The sequence below is a fragment of the Pan paniscus genome, chromosome 4, assembly GCF_029289425.2.
Source record: "Pan paniscus chromosome 4, NHGRI_mPanPan1-v2.0_pri, whole genome shotgun sequence".
NCBI lineage: Eukaryota > Metazoa > Chordata > Mammalia > Primates > Hominidae > Pan > Pan paniscus.
The window spans coordinates 7,019,146-7,042,184 of record NC_073253.2 but is presented as its reverse complement, the minus strand read 5'-3'; the positions used below and the strand labels follow the sequence as shown (position 1 = coordinate 7,042,184).

Below are 23,039 nucleotides of genomic sequence, written 5' to 3'. Positions count from 1 at the left end.
CCAGGTGAGTCTAATGACTGCATCAAATCATTACAGCACCCATATCTTGCTTAAATTTGTTTCAGATTACTCTGCCAGACCCCTTGCAAAGCCTGAAGCAATGGGCCCAGGAGTGGTGAGTTTTGTTCAGCACAGAGGGGATGTGGGAGGAGGAGAAGCCCAAAGAGAGGCTCAGTGAGGGTGAGGGGCCGCACCACCCGCTCCCCCCACCTTGCCTGCAGTTGCCAACACCACCTGCCTCGGAGCTGGGGAGAAATGCTCTTCCGTTCTCTTTACAAGATTTCCTGTCACTTCCTCCCAGCTCACATTCAGTGGTGCCAGTTGCATAACCCAAGGAGCTGTTTTCTTAAAGTTCAAAGTCAGAATGGATCTGGCACAGCAAAAAATTCAGGATAAATTTAGTCAAGATCTCCGTTCTGGCAGCAGAGGCACGGCTTTGACTCGGCTGCGCCATGAGTCCCGATGCACAGGCTGGAGGTGCACACCCAGATCTTCAACTGCAGCCACAAATAATGTCAGGTAGCGTCTGGGCCTTTCCCGCCACTCCCAGGAAGTCGTTATGCCCCATCTTCGGTTTCCTCTACCTATAGGAAGAGCTCGACAACAATGCACTTGCCGCTCTCACAGGCGTGGACCTCCCTAGTGGGATGTGTCCAAGCAGGATCCGGGAGGCAGCTGTCAAGTTAGGAAATGAGATTCCTTGGAGGCAGGCAGGTGACACAAAGTAAGTGCCTACCAGTTACAGAACACTCAGCACTTTACAGGCACGCCTTGTTTAGTCCTTGCACATCACACGTGCAAGCCATTTGCTAATATTTTACCATCTAGAGACTAAAGGCTCAGCCCCATTGAGCAATCTCACAGGTTAGAGAGAGCATCTGGGTTTGGATACAGGTGTTTCGGATTCCAGAGACCACGTGTGTTATTAACTACTCTGCTGCTTTCTAGATAGTCTTTCATTAAAATCATAAAGGATGGAAAACTAAATAAAATACAGCTGTGTTTTGCTCATTCACCCTTTCTTTTTTTCAGCCATCTTTCAGTGAGGACCCGCCAGGTGTGAAGCACTAAATTGTTGGGGTTTGTGAGAGCTCATCACACTCACTTTTACCCCCGGCCAGTTTGGAACTGAGAAAAAGCTGCTGGAGTCAGATGGATAAAGATGGAAGATCCCAGCCACGGTACTGGAAATGCAGAGTGAGAGAAGACGGCTCAGGCAAGGGAGCAAAGGGGCAGCTCATCCCCTTCTCGGAAACAACTGACCCCCAAATCTGCAAGCCCATCCACTGGGAAAGCATCTGTCCTGTGAAAGTTCTCAGAATCCAAACAGAGTCACTAATGTTAAGAAAACTCTCACAAATAGAGCCAGGGAAGCCATGAACAGTGGGTTCTAAAACCATATGCCTGATAACAAACAAACAAAAAAACAAAAACCCCCAAAAAATCACAACCTTGCTCAAAGACCATTGCAACCTTATGCAAAAACAAACAAACAAACAAACAAAACACTTCTGCAAGGACATCTGTCCAGCAGCTGCCTGTCCAACCTCAGACTGCTATCACCCTTGCTGTTGATCTTTGTAGCCAAGGATAATTATATCAAAAGAATTAAGTAATCCTCCTCATTTTTTTCCCTCAACCTTTGCCTTCCTTTCTCTCCCTGAATACGGGCATAGTTTACTAAAATGTGCAGATTCCCATCGCAATGCTCTCTTCCCAGATAATCATCTTTGCTTTCAGAGAGCCTCTCTCTGTTTTATGTAGGTGGACGACCCTTACCTCATAGAAGAACAAGCAGATGGAGCAGGGTGCACCTGATCCATGCACGTTTCCTGCAGTTCCATGTCCCTGGGATATCTAGAATAGGCGAATTCAGAGATTGAAAGTAGATTAGAGGTTTCCAGGGACTGGGGAGAGGCAGCTGAAAGGGATTACTTAATGAGTTCAGAATTTCCATTTGGGATGATTAAAAAGTTTTGGAAATACTAATGATGGGTACACAATATTGTGAAGGTCCTTATTGCTAATAAATTTGTACACCTAAAAAATAATTAAAATGGAAAATTTTATTTTACATGCATCTTCCCACACACAAAAAAGAAATTCCAAATAGACTTCTGTTGATACTCCTTCTCCCCTCCAGCAACCATCCTATTTCCTTGAAAACAGTTACTAGGTCTCAACGCCAGAAATTCATTCCTCCCCTCCTCTTTTCTTTTGAACCAACTTCAAGCAGCCTTTCCTTCTGCTGCCGCACCCACCTGGAGGAGGTGAGGGGAAAGTGTGGCCAGGGCTGCAGAGAGAAGGAGAGAAGTGGGGCAGTGAGGCATGAACACCTCGCTGCTGCGAGAGCGGCAGGAAACATAGGCACAATCTAGACAGGGGTGCGGGGGCCAGGGAGGGTTGTTGGTTTTGCAATAAAAGACATGACAGCACGTGTGTGTGCTCCCGGGAAGGATCCAGAGGAGGGGATGAATGAGGCTGTGGGGACGCGAGAAGCAGCTGCAGGTGAGACCAGCACTTCCCCTAAGGGAGGGGAGGGATGAGGCACCACACCCGGCGGCTGGTGCGTTTGGCCCTGGAGCTGCGGGGATTTTATTTTGATTGCTGCTCCTCTCTTTGCAGCAGAGTTATCAGAGCAGGGAGAGGAGATGGGGTTGTGGTTGCAGAGGTCCAGGGAGAAGGCTGGAAATAGCCATTGCTGAGAATAAGAGTGAGTGGACTGACGATGGGCCAGCAACAAGGAAGGCCTGCCTGAAGATGGTCCTCACGGGTGAAGAATGCCAGTGTTGAAATGCAATCACAGAAATACACAAATAACTAACAAAGTCTAAAATGAAAAATGCCTACTTTGGAGACTTCGTTAGTTCCCTAGGGCTGCATAACAAATGAGTACAAAATTGTCAGCCCATCTTTTAATCCCATGAAATACCCATTACCTTCCAAAACACACTGGCTCCCCTGTACTCCCTCCCCACCCCACTCTGGTGAGTGTTTCTGTGTTTCTGTTGTGCGTGAGCGCAGGAGTTATAACTACCTGATGATTTTCAAGTCCAGGGGCCCTTTCACACCCACTAGCTCAGTCCTCCTCTTTGAAGCCTTTGTCACTGCTGGGCACCATCCTCCACAAGGGATGCGAGGCTCCTTGCCTTCTCCCTCTCTCATCCTCCCTCTCCTGCATAAGAACAGCTCACCACACCATATTCCCCATAGCCAACTTTGATCTTTTTCTTTCTCCCTGAACATTTGTCCCCCTGTGTCCACAGCTTCCACTATTACCAAGTGAGGCTGTAGCCCTGGACCTCCGCCCCAGCTCAGACCATGCTCCTGCTTCCCCTGGGAACACACACCCAGCTCTCCCACACTCAGCATAACCAAAACCATTCATTATGTCCCCAGAAAACTTGAAACTTGTTCTTCCTAGAGATTCCTCACTATGATTACCGAACCTATCAACTTAATGGGTCTATCATATGTGCCCCCCACACACACACATGCACACACACACACACACATGATAAAGACTTCCCTAAGCAGAGACTGGCAAACGTTTTTCTATAAAAGGCCAGATAGTACATATGTTAAGCTTTGCAACCACATGGTCTCTCTGACATTGTATCTTGAAAACAGCATACAAAAAGTAATGAACACAGCTGAGTTCCAGTAACACTTTATAAAAACAGGCAACAGGTCAGATTTGGCCAACAGGCCATAGTTTACTAAGCCATGCCCTAAGATATACCAATGGTTAACAGTGGTTTATCTGTCAATGTCAGGATTCCAGGTAGTTTTGATACTCTGCTTTATAATTGTTCTGTATGTTCCAAGTGTGCTATAATGAACATGTACATTATATTTATAATCAGAAACAGGATTTAAGCTAATGTTGGAAATTAATGGCTGATATCGTGGTCAGCTGTACTGATTAAAGTTACTCCTCCAAACAGACAGCCATCCTTGAAAAACCCCAAAACTGTTGTTAGTAGCCAGTAAGTGAACAGTTAATATTTGGCTTATTTGAAGCTCCAGTGGAAAGATTTTTTCCTTTCACACCTTTTCTGTAATCAGTGCAGGCACCTGCATGTACGCACACACACAGTGATTTTCTTGAGGAAATGGATGAAATTCCTTTTTCCATCACATTTTCCTCAAGTGACTTCCTTGTCTCACTGGCAGTATATAAGTCAAAGAAAAATTTACAATTATTTCTTACACTACAAACTTAGTGAGAATGGAAAAATTGGCTGAACCGAAATGTCTCTTCTCCTCCCACTTTGGTTTCTTGCACACAGTGTGATGAAATCCTGCAGACAGGCAGAACTGGGCACACAGTTCTCAGAAGGGCCGCTACTGAGGCCAGGAGAGTCAAATCCCCCCTCCAGCATTCTGCTCACACATAGATAAGAGGCAGTTTACTCTTTGTGTTGGAGTTTTTGCTTTCACTTTCAACAAATTGATCCCTGCAATGTAACTGTTTTCAGATAAGAAGTTTAAGCAAATCCTTTCAAAAATAATAGGCATTTTCATTTAGAGAATTAAAATTCTAAAGGGGTTCAGGAGCTACATCCTGAGGCCCCCGCTAGGGGCGCCACTCCCTCCTCCGTGCGGCCTCCTGTGCGCCCGTATCAGTGCGGAATCCCTCTGGGCCAGGTTTCTCCGCTCTACCAACCTTTCCTGATGGGCTCTGAACGCATCAGCCGCAGCAGGAGGTTAGGAAATCCTGAATTCGGCAGAATATCTAGAGCCCACCAACCACGTTCGATGTTCACTGAACACTGGCCGGTGATTTTTTGGAGCACCTCATCTTGGATAACTACAAATGTCGGGTTCATTGCTCTAGATCAAGGTCTCTCAACTTGGGCACCACTGAGTTTGGGGGCCAGAGAAAAACTGTCTTTTGTTGGGGGTGGGGGCTGTGCTGTACATTGTAGGGTGTTTAGCAGCATTCCCAGGATCCACCCTGGATGCCGGCAGCAGGCCCCCAGTTGTGACAACCAAAAATGTCTTTGGTACTACCAAGTGTTCCCCTACTGAGAACACTAAGTGTTGGTCACGCCTACATACCTGAGGGTATGACAGCTCTTGTATGTAGGAAGTGTATTTAGTAAGAAGGTCTCAGGGAAGCAACTGTTTCCCTGGGAGAGGTCAGTACAGCCTGAGCCATCGGCTTCCTTGGGAGCTCACCTAGTGGTAGGTGAGCACATGTAGAAACGCTGGGCCATGGCGCACCTATGAAGATGACCCTTTGTCCACCAGAGATTGAACTGGAGTGGCGATGGGGATCTTCACCATCCCTGTCCTCTCACAGTCAACCCCTTGATTCTGATGGCTCAAATTCGTAAGATCCCTGAGGCCAAACCAAGAGTAAACTGTGGTAAATGGGAAACCTGGGGCCAAGGTTGAACTGCTCAGGGTCTGTGGATTTTTTAAGTAGTTGCTAACATTTAAATATTAGAAAAGGTCACTTGAAAATCCAATCTGGCCACTCTTGCCTTGCATTCACATGTAGGAACAATGAACTGGAGCTGGGTCACCTCGGGCATGCCCTTTGCCACAGTCCCCACCCTGCCCTGCAGCCCCCCCAGGCAGGTTCCTCTCCTGCTTCGCTCATTTACATCGGCTGCCCGAGGACACTGAGGTTGCAGCCCTGGTCTATGGCCTCATTTCACCATTTTTAATGTTGTGACACATGTTTTCTTTTAGTCAAATAAGAAAATAAGCAAACAGATTGCCCAGTGGAATTCAAGCTACAAAAGAAATTTAGAAGAAATGTTTGTGTTGAGGACATGAAACTACTTTACCCAACTACCCAACTCCCAAACATGCTCAAAATATAAAATCCAGCTTAATGGTCCAGTGACCAGTTGAGTGCCCTGCTGAGACCAGAACAGCAGGGAGGTCAGGAGACCCTGGCCATAGATTTACTTGGTGCTGACTGGTGTGTGACCTGGGACATGTCCTCTGTCTGCCCTGAGCTTAGCTTCCTCCTCTATCAAATAAAAGGGCTAGACTATAGGGACCCCAAGGATTTTTTTAGATTAAAAAAATTCCAATGATTCTCTAAATCATGGATCAGCAAGCTTTTCCTATAAAGGGTCAAAAGGGAAATATTTGAGGCTTTGCAAGCATCACAACTACTCAGCTCCACCACCGGAGTGAAAAGCAGCCACGAACAATATGCAAATGAATGAGCGTGGCTGTGTTCCGAGACTTTATCTTTATTCGCAAAAGCCAGAGGCCAGCTGGATATGGCACTCAGGCGACAGTCTGTGGACCCCTGCTCTAAGTTAAAACGTCCACAAATTTACATGTGATGAAATGGCATGTCATTTCTTTGTATATCCATGATAATTAAAAAGAAAAAAGAATTTTAAGAGAAAAAAATGGCATAAAACCATACACACACTGTATCAATGTTAGTTTCCTGGTTTTGACATTGCAGTGTAGTTATGTAAAATGTAATCATCACAGAAACTGAGTAAACGGCACAGGGTGCTTTTCCACAACTTCCTGTGAATTTATAATTTTTTTCAAAGTAAAAAGTTTAAAAAGTGGTCTATATTGAAAAAATAGGTGAATCGCTTTCTGTGTGTGTGTGTGTGTGTGTGTTTTGGTTTTTTTGTTTTGTTCTGTTGTTTTGTTTTGTTGAGATAGAGTCTTGTTCTGTTGCCCAGGCTGGAGTGCAATGGCGCAATCACAGCTCACTGCAGCCTTGACCTCCCGGGCTCAAGTGATCCTCCCACCCCAGCCTTCCAAGTAGCTGGGACCACAGGCATGCGCCACCATGTCCAGCTAATTTTTGTAGTTTTAGTAGAGACAGGGTTTTGTCATGTTGTCCAGGCTGGTCTGAAACTCCTGGGATCAAGTGATCCGCCCACCTCGGCCTCCCAAAGTGCTGGGGTTACAGGCGTAAGCCACCACACCTGGCTGTGAATCATTTTTTAATGTTAACTTTTGAGAATTTAGTTTAGCAAGACACAGGGTTCTTTTATTGCATTAATATGTCTAGCAGGCATATAGTGCTTATTTAAAGGTTTTCTGTTTAAACTCAGCCCAATCCTAGATACACTGATAAAATAAATTTTAGAGTCAGACAAGAAACCTCTTGTTCTCCCAGGATGTCTCCGAACGGATAGTCCTTCCGGGTGATGCTCTGGGGGAGTGGATGCTCTGTGGTGTTGCTGATCCATTTAGGCCAAAGTCTCCTCCTGGCTCTTCTGTCTCCTGTTACCCTCTTGACCAGTGGCATACCCACTCAGTAGCGGCCCTCCTGAGAACTAAGTCTCCACATTCTTTGATTAAGTAGATGCCAAGCTCAGGGAGCATGGGGGATTTCATTATAGCAGGAAGGACTTGAGTCAGAGGGCAGAGAGATATGGTCAGAGGTGTCCCCTTCATCTACCCTAGCTATGCCACTGGGAGTGCGCAGGGCCATAGAGGGAGGGAGGGTGGCAGGACTGCGTGACCTGGGGGGATCTTTGACCTTGACACTTCATCGCTCCATGGCTGCAGGCAACCTTACAGCTGGCTCTTACTTTCTCGATTGTTCCAAAGCATCCGTCTCACTGCTCAGCCCCTTCTTTGCAGTGTTTTAAATCTGCTACTTTCCACCTGATGCAGGAATTTGAATTATCATCTGCAATTTATGCTGCAAACAAGGAATGATTTGTAACTCTCTTTACTTTTTTTAAGACCACAGCAAGTGGCAGGAAGCCACAGTGAAAACTCCCATGAGGCGTCTCCAGGAAAGACCAAGTGACCTTTGTGGGCATAATTGTGAGGCCCTTCAAACCTCACATTAGAGACACACACTCACAATACATGCCACAAGCACACTCACATACACCTTACACACTACACACTCACACAATACACACACACAGCACACTACACACACATTACACATACACACACAGCACACTACACACACATTACACACATACACACACAATACACACCAGACACTACACATACACACACAACACACACACATTACATACATACACACACAATATGCCCCACACACATTCACACCCTGCATATACAATACACACCACACACATACATACACACCATACTACACACATGCACATATGCTGATACACACAATACATAGCACGCACCACACATAAACTACATACACAATACAAACCATACGTAACACACACATATACACAATACACACCATACTACACACATGCACACATGCTCATGCACACAATATAGAGCACACAGCACACATAAACACACTACAAACACAATACACACCACACACACAACATACCTCACATATACACATCCACCCAACACACACACACACACACACACACCATGCTCCACCCTCATTCAGCCCTCCCCAGGGAGCCCATCCTCTCCCTTGGTCAAGGGTTGGAGGAGCAGCGGGTTAGGGGTTGCAAAGGGAAAAGGAAGTATAGGTCATGGGGGACCCCTGGCCTCCCTTCACCTGCTCGCCCCCACCAATCTGGCTTTCTAAGCTGCCCTATTTCTAAGCTGCCGTATCACAAGCCAACTCACTTTCATGCAGCTGCTATGCAGGCAAATTGTACATAGATTTCATTCCTTCTAACTTCATTCATGCTAAACACTGCACACACTGGGTGCTTTATTTCATCTTCCTGCCTTTACCACCACAAGTCAGATGGGCCAAGCAGTCATTCTTTGAAACAGAAGGGTTTCCCTGAATAATGTGTCGCACCTGTCTCATCTTTCAATTTACTATGTTAACTTAAGAACCCACTTGCAAATGGTCAAAGATAATGCACATTAAATCAGTATTTGCTAATTTCGAGTTACCTGGGATGCTTGTTAAAAATAAAGTGCTCTGAGCTTTGCCCCCAGACTCTCAGCATCATAATCTTTAGGATCAAACGAGTGAAACCTCATTTTTAGAAAACATTCCAGGGGATTCTTAGCACTCAGAAGAGGTTGAGCAGCCCAGCCTTAAACCCTGACTCCGATGATTGCACGTCACGTCCATTGCATCTACTGCAATGCACGGGAGCTCGTCCTTCCCTAGCTTCCAGCTGTCCTGGGTCAGTAGATTTGCCCTCTCAGCCTGGCTCCCTCCTTCTCTAAAGGGACCGGCAACAGTGGACTGTCTTCTGCTTCTTAGCTCATCTGAAACCTTAGCCAGACACAGCCACCAACTTGAGTGCTTCCAGATTCCAGAAGAGCTGGAAGCAACAGCCCCAACGTGATCTCCATTCTGCCTCCACATTCCTCTTTTGGAGGAAACCTGGACCTCCCTGCTCACAGGGCCCTGGTTCTCCCCACTGCTCCCTCCTCCCCTGAGGCCCAGGTAGCCACAGCACAGTTGGCCAGCCTGGGGGAGCATTTCATTCCAGCTCTTTCCCAGGGACAAGCAATTTCTGGCTGCTTGTGCCATTCACTCTGCAACTTTGTGCAACACTCTTCACTGTATGGACACGCGTGATGTTCTGAGTTCAGACCGTGTATTAATCAGGGTTCTCCAGAGAAACAGAATCAACAGGATATATTACATACATAGGAGGAAGAGAGTTTGAGAGAGAGAAAAATTTTTTATGGGAATTGGCTCATGTGATTCTGGGGGCCCAGAAGTCAGACTGTCTGCCATCTACAAGCCAGGGAACCAGGAAAGCTGGTGATGTGATTCAGTCTCTGAGTCCAAAGGCCTGAGAAGTGAGGTAGGGGAAAGGGAGGGAGCCAGGAGGTCTGATACCAGAGGGCAGGAGAAGATGGATGTTCCAGCTCCAGCAGAGAATGAACTCCCCCTTTCTCAGCCTTTTTGTTCTACTTGGGCCCTCTGTGAATTGCACAATGCCTGCCCACACGGGGGAAGGGAATCTTCATTTGGCTACAGATTGCAATGCTAATCTCTTCCAGAAATACCCTTGCAGACACATCCAGAATACTGTCTTACCAGCTATCTGGGCATTCGTTGCCCCAGTCAGGTTAACATATAAAATGAACCACTGCAACTGCCTCTTAAAAATCTACGCTACTGTCTTTAGAAAATAGCAGTTAAACAAGGTGTCATATTTTAAACACTGGCTATGAACAGCGTGCTAGACAAGATATATACATATTTCTGTTTTTTTTTTTTTTTTTTTTTAAGACAGAGTCTCACTCTGTTGCCCAGGCTGGAGTGCAATGGCGTGATCTCGGCTCACTGCAACCTCTGCCTCCTGGGTTCAAGCAATTCTCCTGCTTCCCAAGTAGCTGGGATTACAGGCACCTGCCACCATGCCCGGCTAATTTTGTATTTTTAGTAGAGACAGGGTTTCACCATGTTGGTCAGGCTGGTCTCGAACTCCTGACCTCAGACAATCCACCCGCCTCGACCTCCCAAAGCACTGGGATTACAGGTGTGAGCCACAGCACCCAGCCAAGATCAATATCTTTAAAACCATTAACTTTCCTATGCATCCGAAAGAACCAATTAGAAATGCATAGAAAAATCTCATATATAATTAAAAAACTATAATAAACCGAGAAAGAAACTTAACAAGAAATGTTCAAGATTACAGAGAAAACTATAAAACCTTACTGACAAACTCATTTAAAAGATCTGACTATGTTGTGGGATTTATTGTATTCAAAAATGAAAAGATTCAGCAGTGCAAAGATTTTAATGGAACTAGACAAGCTGAGTCTCAGAGTAATATGGAAGAGGAACTATGTAACAATAGTCGGAACCTTTAAAGGAAAAGAATGAAGAGGGATGGTTGTGCACCCTACCAGACTTCCTAAAAGGTACAGGGACGTGCCAATTCAGGAAGGGGCGACACCATCCGCGGAGAGATAAAGCCTAGAAACTCATTTATTTGTTCATCCAAGAATAAATAATGATTGTTAAATTGACCCGCTACTATGGTTTTGGCATTGGAAGTTTGGCATTGGCAAGTTAAATCCCTACCAGTACAGCATTCATCAGAAAATATGTTTCACCTCAATTAAAGTCCTAAATACAAAAAAAAAAAAAAGCCAATAAGGGAAAAAACATAAAAGAGAATGTTAAGGTAGAAAAGACATTCTAAATATGGTATAGGCTGGGTGTGGTGGCTCACGCCTGTAATCCCAGTACTTTGGAGGCCAAGGTAGGTGGATCACTTGAGGTCAGGAGTTCAAGACCAGCCTGACCAACATGGTGAAACCCTGTCTCTATTAAAAATACGAAAAAAATTAGCCAGGCGTGGTGGTGCATGCCTGTAATCTCAGCTACTTGGGAGGCTGAGGCAGGAGAATTGGTTGAACTCGGCAGAGGTTGCAGTGAGCCTAGATCTCGCCATGGCACTCCAGCCTGGGCAACAAGAGCGAAACTCCATCTGAAAATAAAATGAAATAAATAAAAATAAAATAAAATAAAATAAAATAAAATAAAATAAAAATGTATAAAGGAAGAGAAGACATCTCAATTTGTCTACTTTGAAATTTAAATAACAAACAAAGCTTTAAGACATGGGACTACTCAGAGATAATATGTGTGATTTCTATCACAGGCAAGAGGCTAATTTCCATAGTAAATTAAGAACAGCAACAAATCCACATGGCAGATGTTCTTTCACCACACCCAGGGCTCCTGTGTTGGTGTAAACAGCTGGTGTCCACCCTATGGGGGCAGGTGTTTGGACATTTGAAGATCCAGTGCCCTCATGGTTGTCAAATATTTTGGATATTTTCTCTGAACATCAATAAGAAGAAGAATAGACAAACAGACAAAGACACTGAATAGGTAACTCATAATAAACGAAATTCTAATGACTAATAAACATGAGAAGACGTTTAGGTAATAATTAAGAAAATCAAACCCAAAACTAAATGATTCGCCCTGTCTCAGCCATCAGCATGGCTTGTAAGTATGGTGATGGTGTCGAATGTCTATTAGACATTGCCTCCAGGAGTGTGGAATGTGCCTAGCCCCTGTATGACTGTTCAGCATGTGTACTACACTCAACATGCATTCCCTTTGTCTTAGTCCCTTTTCTGTTACTTATGACAGAATACCTGAAACTGGGCTATTTATAAGAAAATAAATTTATTTCTTGCAGTTATGAAGGCTGGACAGTTCAAGGTCAAGGGGCCACATCTGGTGAGGAGCTTTCTTGCTGATGGAGAACTCTCTGCAGAGTCCTGAGTTGGCCCAGGAGACCACATGGCGAGGGGCTGGGAGTATAAGCTCAAGTTCTCTTCTTCTTATAACTCCATGATAATCTATTAGTTCATTAATCCATTAATCCATGAATGAATTATTCCAATCATCTCTTAAAGGCCCCACCTCTCAATACTGCCATTGTGGAAACTAAATTTCTACAGGAGTTTGGGAGAGGATGAATATTCAAATCACAGCATCTTTTGATTCATAAATCTCACTCTTGGCCAGGCACAGTGGCTCATGCCTGTAATCGCAGCACTTTGGAAGGCTGAGGCAGGAGGATTGTTTGAGTCCAGGAGTTTGAGACCAGCCTGGGCAACATAGCAAGATGCCATTCTATAAAAAATAAAAAAAGAATAGCTGGGCATGGTGGCGTACGCCTGTGGTCCCAGCTACTGGGGAGGCTGAAGTGGGCAGATCACTTGAGCCCAGGAGGTTGAGGCTGCAGTGAGCTGTGATCATGCCACTGTGATCCAGTCTAGATGACAGAACGAGACCCTGTCTTAAAACAAAACAAAACAAAACAAAAAACAACAACAACAAAAACACTGCCTCACATTTTTCATCTATCCCAATGGTTCTGAACAGGCGGGAAGGCCAATGTTTCCCCCAGTGGATATTTGACACCATGTGGGGACATTTTTGGTCGTGATAAGTAGTGCACACTACTGACACCTAGTGGGTGGAGGCCAGGGATGCTGCTAAGTGCTGCTAAGCGTTCTCCAGTGCACAGGACAGCACCCCCATCACTAAATAATTATCTGGCCCAATATATGGACAGTGACCAAGGTGGAGACCTGATTCTGAAGAAATCCTCACACATACACAAGAAGCCACAGCTAAGGATGGTCACTGAAGCATTGTTTGTGGTAGTAGAAACTGGAAACAATCTAAACGTCCATCAGTGATGAAAGAAGGAGCTACAGAAACAGATGCTGGCACACTGTAGAACTCCATAGCATTCGGGAGAGAAGGCACGCTACCCAGCCTTGGAAAGGTTCAGTAACTACAAACCCAGCCTTCCATGGGTAAGTTGTAATCAAACATCAGAATGCTTAAAATAGAGAAATTATACCAATGACTGCCCTCTAGTAGCCCAAAGGGGTGAGCTTTCACCCTAAGGAGGACTCATCACCACTCCTACCACCCTCTGAAATGTTGATGCCCCCTTAAAGGGTCAGAATGGGCATCTTGCCCCCACACACCATGAATTGAGATTTCTAGACACTCTATTGATTCACTTGAATGTAGAGTGACCTTTCTGCAGATGTATGCACTGACCACTAGGTCAGCGACGTCCATAGCGGCTCTGCCACAAGCCACAAGTACCTCAGAGCTGAGAGGAGGACCACGAGACCAGTTCTGAGGCCCCCTTCAGCTTCATCAGGCACAGATTCTTAAACCGTAGTCTGGAAAAGATTGTCGATTTAGAGAATAGATGTGACTGTGCTATTCTGCTCTTGCCCATTTTCATTAGCCCCAGCACCTGCAACCACAGTCCCTAGCCAGAATCCTGGGCAACACAGCAAGATGCCATCTGTACAAAAAATTTAAAAAAATAGCCAGGCATGGTGGCACACATCTGTGGTCCCAGCTACTAAACCAGAGTTCCATAAAACAACCTTCTCTCAGGCCTTGGAGGGGGTGCCTCCGATCTGGCTATTAATGTCTTTATTAGTATCCAAGGACTTCTATAACAAAATACCACACTCTGAGTGGCTCAAAACAACAGAAATTAATTCTCTCACAGTTCTGAAGGCCACAACTCCAAAGTCAAAGTGTCAGCAGGATTGGATCCTTTTGGGGGCTCTAGTGGGAATCTGTTCCAGGCCCCTCCTCCAGCTCTGGTGATGGCTGGCAATACCTGGTGTTCCTTGGCTTGCAGACATACACATTGCTCCAAATCACTCCAATCTCTGCCTCCATCTTCACATAGCATTTCCCTCTGTGTTTCTCAGTACACATTTCCCTTTTCATTAAAGAGATCAGCTATTGAATTACACACCACTTTAATCCAACATGACTCATCTTAACTTGATTGTGTCTGCAAAGACCCATTTCCAAATAAGGTCACAGTCACCGATTCTGGGGGTTAGGACTTCAATATCTTTTGAAGGGATGCAATTCAATCCTTAAGAGTCCTTGACCTGCACACCAGCTAAACTGAACTAGGAACCTGGCTAACAGGATGCAACATTACCAACCTGGTTCCCACCTCACAGATAAGAGGAGTTGCCCCAGCCATACCCAATGGGTTAATGTCGGGTTGATCAATGTCATTCAAATGGGGAGCCCATCAGTCTTAAGAGACAGGTGAAGACCAGCCCTAATGGTAGAATCTTCCTCTTAGCTCCATTCTCTGAGCCCAGAAGGATCCTGAAGAAACTGGAAGAGGCACAGGCTCTGTTCTGTGTCTTAGTCCGTTTGGGCTGGTATAACAAAATACCACAGACTGAATGGCTTATCACATAACAGAAATTTATTCCTCAGAGTTCTGGAGGCTGGGAAGTTCAAGGTCAAGCTGCAGGCAGATTCAGTGTCTGGTAAGTGCCCATTTCCTGGTTCAGGGATGGGACCTTTCCACTGTGTCCTCATACGGCAAAAGTGGCCAGGAGTCTCTCTCAGGCCTCTTTAAAACACTAATCCCATTCAAGGCCAGGCACGGTGGCTCACGCCTGTAATCTCAGCACTCTGGGAGGCTGAGGCGGGCAGATCATGAGGTCAAGAGATCAAGACCATCCTGGCCAACATGGTGAAACCCTATCTCTACTAAAAATACAAAAATTAGCTGGGCATGGTGGCACGTGCCTGTAGTCCCAGCTACTCGGAAGGCTGAGGCAGGAGATTCACTTGAACCTGGGAGGCGGAAGTTGCAGTGAGCCGAGATCGCGCCATTGCACTCCAGCCTGGTGACAGAGTGACACTCCATCTCAAAAACAACAACAACAACAAAAACACTAATCCCACTCATAAGGGCTCCACCCTCATGAGCTAACCACCTCCCAAAGGCTCCACTTCCAAACACACTGATATTGGGGATTAGGTTTCAACATACAAGTTTTGGGAAGACACAAACATTCAGTCTGATCATTCTGTCCCAGCTTGAGACTGCAGCCAACAGGACAGCATGATGGCACACTGAGCCACAGACCTCCATCTAAAAAGATGTCTAGGGAGCTCTAGCAGACACCAGGAGCAGCAGGTAACTCCAGGCCCCCAGGTTCCTGATTATCAGCCTGGGCTACTGCTCTGGTTCTCATATCTGAGTAAGCAATCAGAGGAACAGGCCAGGCTTTTAGAATTGTCAACCAGCCCCATCCTCTGTCAGTGAGGCCAGCAACTCTCCTTCTGTTCCAGGCAGGCAGCTGAGTTAAGGAGTGTGAAGCCACTTCGAGGGTAGGGACAGGGTCCCTCTATATAAGTATGGGAAGCTAATTGTCTTGGATGAGGACAAAGTCTTGACAACTTCCAATGGACAACATCCTTGGTGGACTTTCTTAGGTTGCCATGAGGACGGGATCAGCCCCAAAGTTGGGAAGCTGACTTAACTCAATCCTGTGGACTGAGCTGTCATCTAAGAAACTAGTTACGGCTGGGCGCGGTGGCTCACGCCTGTAATCCCAGCACTTTGGGAGGCCGAGGCAGGCAGATCATGAGGTCAGGAGATCGTGACCATCCTGGCCAACATGGTGAAACCCTGTCTCTACTAAAAAATAAAACATAAACTAGCTGGGTATGGTGGCACATGCCTGTAGTCCCAGCTACTCGGGAAGCTGAGGCAGGAGAATCGCTTGAACCTGGGAGGCAGAGGTTGCAGTGAGCTGAGATCGCGCCACTGCACTCCAGCCCGGTGATAGAGCAAGGCTCCATCTCAAGAAAAAAAAAAAAAAAAAAAAAAAGAAACTAGTTACAAATAAAGGCAACCATCCAGATCTTTCAAATGGAGCCCATTCGATGAGCTGTTGGTACTCCCCCCACCCTACACATGCATGGGAAGACTTCGAATAGTATCTCTTGTAAGTGACACCCTTAAGGGTTTAAAGCAGGGATTTAAGACAGGTTCACTGTGTTGGGGCCACCATCATCAGCTCAAAGGCATTTTCCTGCTAGTTACAACATGTGGTCTAAAATAGTGTTAAGTTGCTTACCTTCTTCCAAATGGCAGAGTGGAGAAAGGAAGTGAATAAAAGTCAATGACAGACTTTCCCTCCAGCATCTTTTAACCCTGTCATGTTCTGAAGGGTCAGTGCCTTCTGACTTTTACGGTTATGGTCCATCTCAGGTGGATGGGCACAGGCGAGGAGAAGGCGCACCTGAGCTGCATCTGCACCAGAGAAAGCAGAGGGATGAAGGGCTCAGGATGGATTTCATCCTTCACACCCTAGTTGGGCCAAATCAGGAGTCTGTGTCATGTTTCAGAGCAATTTTCCCAGCTTGTCCGTGTAAGAATCATTTTGGCAAACAGCACAGATTTTTTACCTCCTAATTTAAAAAAATACCTAAAGAATGGTTTGATGCATTATTTCCCATGATCACCTGAGCAACCCTTGGAGCAATTCTCTCAGCAGAATCCTTGTCCTTCACACTGTGCATTTCATCTGCTGTTTCCTGTGGAGGAAAAGAATTTTTAATCCAAAGCAGCAGAAAGTGCTTTGTCCAAGTCACAGCCTCAGGAGTAAAATGAAGGGTACCTGGCGATGCCATGGGATGATAGAATACAACTGCCTTTGATCCCAGCACTGTTGCCGTGTGCCCAATTTGTACAATGAGCCAGGGCCTCTCAATAGTAAAGATTAGTGGAAGCAGACAGCTCTGCCAGCTTCCTGACGCTCTCCTGCTGCCTTTTTCTCCAGGGAGGATGTTTCCTCACCTGCCTGTGGGCACCTCCCACCATCTCTGAAACACGCGAGAGCATGAACTCTCACTGTGGTGCCAACAAGCACTATCACCACAGATCAGCATGACCGCTAACCACCTGAACACAGTGCACCACCGAGGCCACCGACGCTGCTGCCCAGAATTCAAAAAAATGTACTCAGGGCCTCCAGCCTCCCTGGTTTGTTTTCACATACAAGAAGCTGGGACAGAGGGAGAAGGATGGAGCCGCATCCTCTGAACTCTGTCAAGGAGGCCAGCAATGGCAGGGGAGCTGAACTGAGGAGTAACGGGTCCCAAGTTGAGGGAGCCCCACCTTAAAGGGGCCAGGGTTCCCTCTAAGTATGAGTATGGGAAACCAATTGTCTTGGATGAAGACACAGTTCTGACAACTCCCAGTGGAAAGAGTCCTGGATCAGGTTTCTTGGATTGCCGTGGGGGACAGGGTTGGTCCCAAAGCTGGGAATTTGACTTAAAACCATCATGTGGATTGACTAACCACCTAAGACACGACACGGCAGCACGTCCAGGCGACCATCCAGATCCTTCTGAACGGAGCCCTCGCACCGGTTGTTGGTGCTGCCACTCTTTGTCTGGTGCTGTCCCTTTATCAACTTCTTTCTTAAACCAGTATTTTACCTTATAAGACATCAGTTCTTATGAGAGCTTTAGCTAGTGTTTAAAATAAATGTTCTTGGGGGTAATATCTAAAATACATAAGGAACTCAATGCAATAACAAGAAAAGCAATTACCTGATTTAAAAGTGGGTGAGCATCTGAACAGAGGGACTGCACAGGTGCTCCCGCCTACACCTGCTTTTGGAAGGAAAGGTCTTCCAGCCCCACAAAATGGAGGGCCTCAGTTTCCCCTGCGGGTGGCCTGCAGCGCCCCAGCCTCGTGAGCACCCGAGCCCCAGGTCCCGTGGAGAAAGGCGCGTCCCCCCCGGAGCTGAGCTGCAGCCCCCGCACCGGCGCCTCCCTCGCCCGCAGCTTTGCAGAGCCCTGGCGCGGCTTCCCCAGATCGCAGGTCATCAAGTGGTATTTCCTGTGCAGCTTAGCTACTCAACATTCGCCAGCATCCTGGTTTTCACTCAAGTTTTCCCTCTCAAGCAGTAAAGAAGGCAGTTCCAAACTTCTGCTTCTGTTCACAGATGGGGGAGCCCCCACCGTGAACTCCAAGTCTCAGCTTTATTTTTCCAAAAGCCATATTTTATGGCCAAGAACCTGAAAACAGAATGGGACAATGAGGTTCGGTAAATTAAAATGGCTAAAGGTACTGGGCATGAGGCCACAGTCAGCCCCTGAAGTTCCTGGACCCCACCTGCTCATGGGAAGAATTCTAGCAACCGGGCTGACCACATGCTCACAATGACTATTCCCAGAAGCACGGGAGTCTTCAACTGATCATTCATCAGCTCACCTCTGTCAACAAGGGCCCCTCTAGGTGAAGGAGCTGGGACCACCTTGCCACATCTCCTCATTTTGTCCTTAAAAAATCTGCTTGTAATCGCTGCAACTCAGAACACTCCTGAGGTAGCATCCCTGGGTTGCGGTCCCCAAATCTGGCCCAGATACTCTGCTGATAATAATGTTTCCTCAGTGTCCTTCTTTTTTTTAGCTTGTCATCACTTTCTTTCACAACATCACTGCACGTGACCGTCTTTCCTTCAGCAACTCTTTCTTACAAGAAAACCTGATTCTCCTCTCTGCTAGGCGGCACATCCTTTTGTGGGGAGCTGCGGGAAAAGCCACTGATGTGGCGGGGGCTGTGGGCAGGTGGCGGGGGCTGTGGGCAGGGGCCAGCTCCATCACCAGATTCCAAACACGCTGCGGACCCCAGTGTCACGCAGGAAACTCCCCGAGTGCGGTGGACGACAGGGTGTGTCCTGAGCAGCCAACACCACACCACACCACAACACGCGTGTTAAACACACAAGGGAGAAGGGTCTGCTGTCCACATCACAGCACAAGATACAAAAGTCACACCAGTGATACGAATGAGGTGCAGAGACGCCCCGGGCTCTTGGAGGAGTGGGCGCGAGAGCTGGGTCTCAAAGGAGGAACAAGGTGGTTTTTTTTCATTGGGATAAAATTCACCACTTTAAAATGTACAAGTCAGTGGTTTTTAGTATGTTCAATTCACCACCTTCTGTGACCATCACCACCATCTAATTCCAGAACCTTCTCCCTCGTCTCCCTGCCTCACGCCCCACCCCACCCCTCAGAACCACTCGTCTGTTTATGTCTCTGTGGATTCTGTATCAGGGAAATGAAAATAAAAACCACAGTGAGATCCACTTGACACCCCCTGGGATGGCTGCAGTTGAAGGGTGGACCTGTGACCAGCGGCGGGGGATGAGGAGCGGCGGGGGTGGTGGGGAGCGGCGGGGGGTGTGGGGAGCGGCGGGGGGTGTGGGGAGCGGCGGGGGGTGTGGGGAGCGGCGGGGGGTGTGGGGAGCGGCGGGGGGTGTGGGGAGCGGCGGGGGGTGGTGGGGAGCGGCGGGGGGTGTGGGGAGCGGCGGGGGGTGTGGGGAGCGGCGGGGGGTGTGGGGAGCGGCGGGGGGTGTGGGGAGCGGCGGGGGGTGGTGGGGAGCGGCGGGGGGTGTGGGGAGCGGCGGGGGGTGTGGGGAGCGGCGGGGGGTGTGGGGAGCGGCGGGGGGTGTGTCAGGAGCGGCGGGCGGGGGGGGTGGGGGGAGCGGGGGGAGCGGCGGGGGTTGGTGGGGAGCGGCGGGGGGTGTGGGGAGCGGCGGGGGGTGTGGGGAGCGGCGGGGGGTGTGGGGAGCGGCGGGGGGTGTGTCAGGAGCGGCGGGCGGGGGGGTGGGGGGAGCGGGGGGAGCGGCGGGGGTTGGTGGGGAGCGGCGGGGGGTGTGGGGAGCGGCGGGGGGTGTGGGGAGCGGCGGGGGGTGTGGGGAGCGGCGGGGGGTGTGTCAGGAGCGGCGGGGGTGTGGGGGGGAGAGGCGGGGGGTGAGGAGCGGCGGGCGGGGGGGGTGGGGGGAGCGGCGGGGGGTGTGGGGAGCGGCGGGGGGTGTGTCGGGAGTGGCGGGGGGTGTGGGGGGAGCGGCGGGGGGTGTGTCAGGAGCGGCGGGGGTGTGGGGGGGAGAGGCGGGGGGTGAGGAGCGGCGGGCGGGGGGGTGGGGGGAGCGGCGGGGGGTGTGGGGAGCGGCGGGGGGTGTGTCGGGAGTGGCGGGGGGTGTGGGGGGAGCGGCGGGGGGTGAGGAGCGGCGGGCGGGGGGGGTGGGGGGTGTGGGGGGAGCGGCGGGGGGTGTGGGGAGCGGCGGGGGGTGTGGGGAGCGGCGGGGGGTGTGTCAGGAGCGGCGGGGGTGTGGGGGGGAGAGGCGGGGGGTGAGGAGCGGCGGGCGGGGGGGGTGGGGGGAGCGGCGGGGGGTGTGTCGGGAGTGGCGGGGGGTGTGGGGGGAGCGGCGGGGGGTGTGGGGGGAGCGGCGGGGGGTGTGGGGAGCGGCGGGGGTTGGTGGGGAGCGGCGGGGGGTGTGGGGGGAGCGGTGGGGTGTGGGGGGAGCGGCGGGGGGTGTCAGGAGCGGCGGGGGGTGTGGGGAGCGGCGGGGGTGTGGTGGGGAGCGGCGGGGGTTGGTGGGGAGCGGCGGGGGTGTGGGGGGAGCGGCGGGGGTTGGTGGGGAGCGGCGGGGGTGTGGGGGGGAGCGGTGGGGTGTGGGGGGAGCGGCGGGGGGTGTGGGGAGCGGCGGGGGGTGTGTCGGGAGTGGCGGGGGGTGTGGGGGGAGCGGCGGGGGGTGTGGGGAGCGGCGGGGGTGTGTCAGGAGCGGCGGGGGGTGTGGGGAGCGGCGGGGGTTGGTGGGGAGCGGCGGGGGGTGTGGGGGGAGCGGTGGGGTGTGGGGGGAGCGGCGGGGGGTGTCAGGAGCGGCGGGGGGTGTGGGGAGCGGCGGGGGTGTGGGGGGAGCGGCGGGGGGTGTGGGGGGAGCGGCGGGGGGTGTGGGGGGAGCGGCAGGCGGTGGTGGGGAGCGGCGGGGGTGTGGGGGAGAGCGGCAGGCGGTGGTGGGGAGCGGCGGGGGTGTGGGGGGAGCGGCGGGGGGTGTGTCAGGAGCGGCGGGGGGTGTGGGGAGCGGCGGGGGGAGGCAGAGCGATGAAGCCCCTCTGGAAAACTGCCTGGCAGCTCTTCAGTAAGTCACAGGTGGAATTCCATGCGACCCAGCAGCTCCATCCCGGGTGTGCCCAGGAGAAATACAAACATACGTCCACACCAAAAACCTGCGTGTGAATGTTCCTAGCGGCATTCTTCAAAAGAGCCACAAAGTGGAAGCGACCGGAAATCCCATCAGCGGATGCGAGGACAGATGAAGGTGGCGCAGCAGCACAGCTGGCATCATTCGAGCAGAAACGGGTATGAGACGCCGCCACAGCCGACCGCGGCGGGAATGAGCATCTGAAGCGCCTGCTCGCTGCCGGGAAGCCAGGCCAGAATCCCACAGGCTGAGTCTACCTGCGGGAACAGGAGCGGGCAGACGGAAGGGTGTGGCCGCAGTGGGGCAATCCTAACAAAAAAGAGCTGGACTGGCTGGGTACTGGCTCCACCTTCACCACACCCGGGAGGTGGATGCTATTTGCACCCCTAATTTACAGATGGGAAAGGTCAGACACTGGGCCAGGTCTGCCTAGCTAGGAAATGAGGTGGGGTCCCCACAAGCTGTGCAACCCCAAAACTCAAGCCCTTACCCGTCACCTCCCTACACTGACTCCGTGTCTGCCTGGGAGAGAGTGGGAAGGAGCTCAGTCACATGCTCCCCCCACACCCGTCTGAGCTCCACCCTGCTTTCCACGGAGGCCAGTTGCGATGCTGAACATGACACCCACTACATCCTCTCTCAGGAGACAAGAACGCTGGGAACCATGGGAGCAGGGGAAGGGGCCCTGGTCTTGACGCGTTCTCCAAAGACACAGAGCCCGTTGTTCCAGTTCTCCATGAGGCTGACTGATGTCACAGCCTTCGCATCACAGACACACAAAGGAGTGAGCTGCTAAGAAGGGAAAATGCTCAGTACACCACGTCCCAGGTCCTCCTCACCATTGGCTCCTATGACTGAGAGGGCCCTTCCTTTGCCATCACCAGGAGGTGGCTGCTACAGGCGCTGTTAGCAAGCCACCATTTACCACTTCTGAAGGGTGGAGGGACTGAGGGAGCCAGAGAGGGGCTGGCTGGTGTCCCAGGTGGGACAGCGTCTTCCAAAAATTCACGTCCACCAGGAACCTCGGAACGTGACGTAATCTGGAAATAGTGTCTTTGCAGATGTAGTTAGTTAAATCAAGATGAGGCACACCGGATTAGAGCTGGCCTAATCCGATGACTGGTGTCCTTAGAGGAGAGGGACATTTGGACACAGAGCGCCACAAGGAAGGCCACGTGAAGATAAGGGCTGCAATTTCAGTGCTGCGTCCACAAGCCAAGGAATGCCGAGCGTTGCCAGCCACCACCAGAAGCCAGAGAAGCAAGGAAGCCTCCTCCCCTGGAAACCTCAGAGAGGACACAGCCCTGCCGACACTAGATTTTGGACTTCCGGCATCCAGAAATGGGAGAGCCTGAGTTTCTGCTGTTCCAGCACCCCCAGTCTGTGGTCTTTGTTCCTGCAGCCCTAGGGCACTAATACCATTGGTGCTTATTGTACAGATGTCCTGTGTCCCTACGCAGCTGTGAAGCCTCTAGTGAGCGGCGGATGCGGGACGGCCTTGTTCCTCTGTGCCATTCATTCTTCCAGTCTTCAGTGCTGGGAAGCAAGAATGTGACCTCCCAGCACCCTTCACCCCGCCCCGTGCTCGAACCCAAGAGCCCAGTACTGGCTGTGCTGGAAAAGCAACAGAAGGTGTTGGAGGAGGCGGGGAGCTAGGCTGCCCATGGGAGCGCTCCGGAAGTTCGTTCACATCTCCCACCTTGTCCCTTTCCCACAGTCATACCAGCGCCCATCGCCTAGGACCATGGTTAGAATTTAATAAACCAAGTGCCCAGAGTGGGGCCTGGCACACAGCAAGTGCCACATGAAGACCG

The 23,039-nt window shown here is 50.1% G+C and overlaps 1 long non-coding RNA gene across 4 annotated transcripts; it reads right to left on the bottom strand.

Annotated features, from left to right (window-relative positions):
* Nucleotides 1–683: 683 nt before the first annotated feature.
* LOC106634744 (uncharacterized) lies at nucleotides 684–21,812 on the bottom strand. Of its 4 annotated transcripts, none has more exons than XR_004671389.2 (6): nucleotides 21,716–21,812; nucleotides 21,251–21,482; nucleotides 17,783–18,253; nucleotides 16,691–16,762; nucleotides 16,303–16,478; nucleotides 684–1,857 (listed from the first exon to the last, which is right to left on the bottom strand). It is a non-coding gene; the product is annotated as an uncharacterized LOC106634744 (long non-coding RNA). The 4 variants fall into 4 exon arrangements; XR_004671390.3 differs by having other exon boundaries at nucleotides 684–1,184; nucleotides 1,780–1,857; nucleotides 21,251–21,766; XR_001338113.3 differs by having other exon boundaries at nucleotides 21,251–21,766.
* Nucleotides 21,813–23,039: the final 1,227 nt, after the last annotated feature.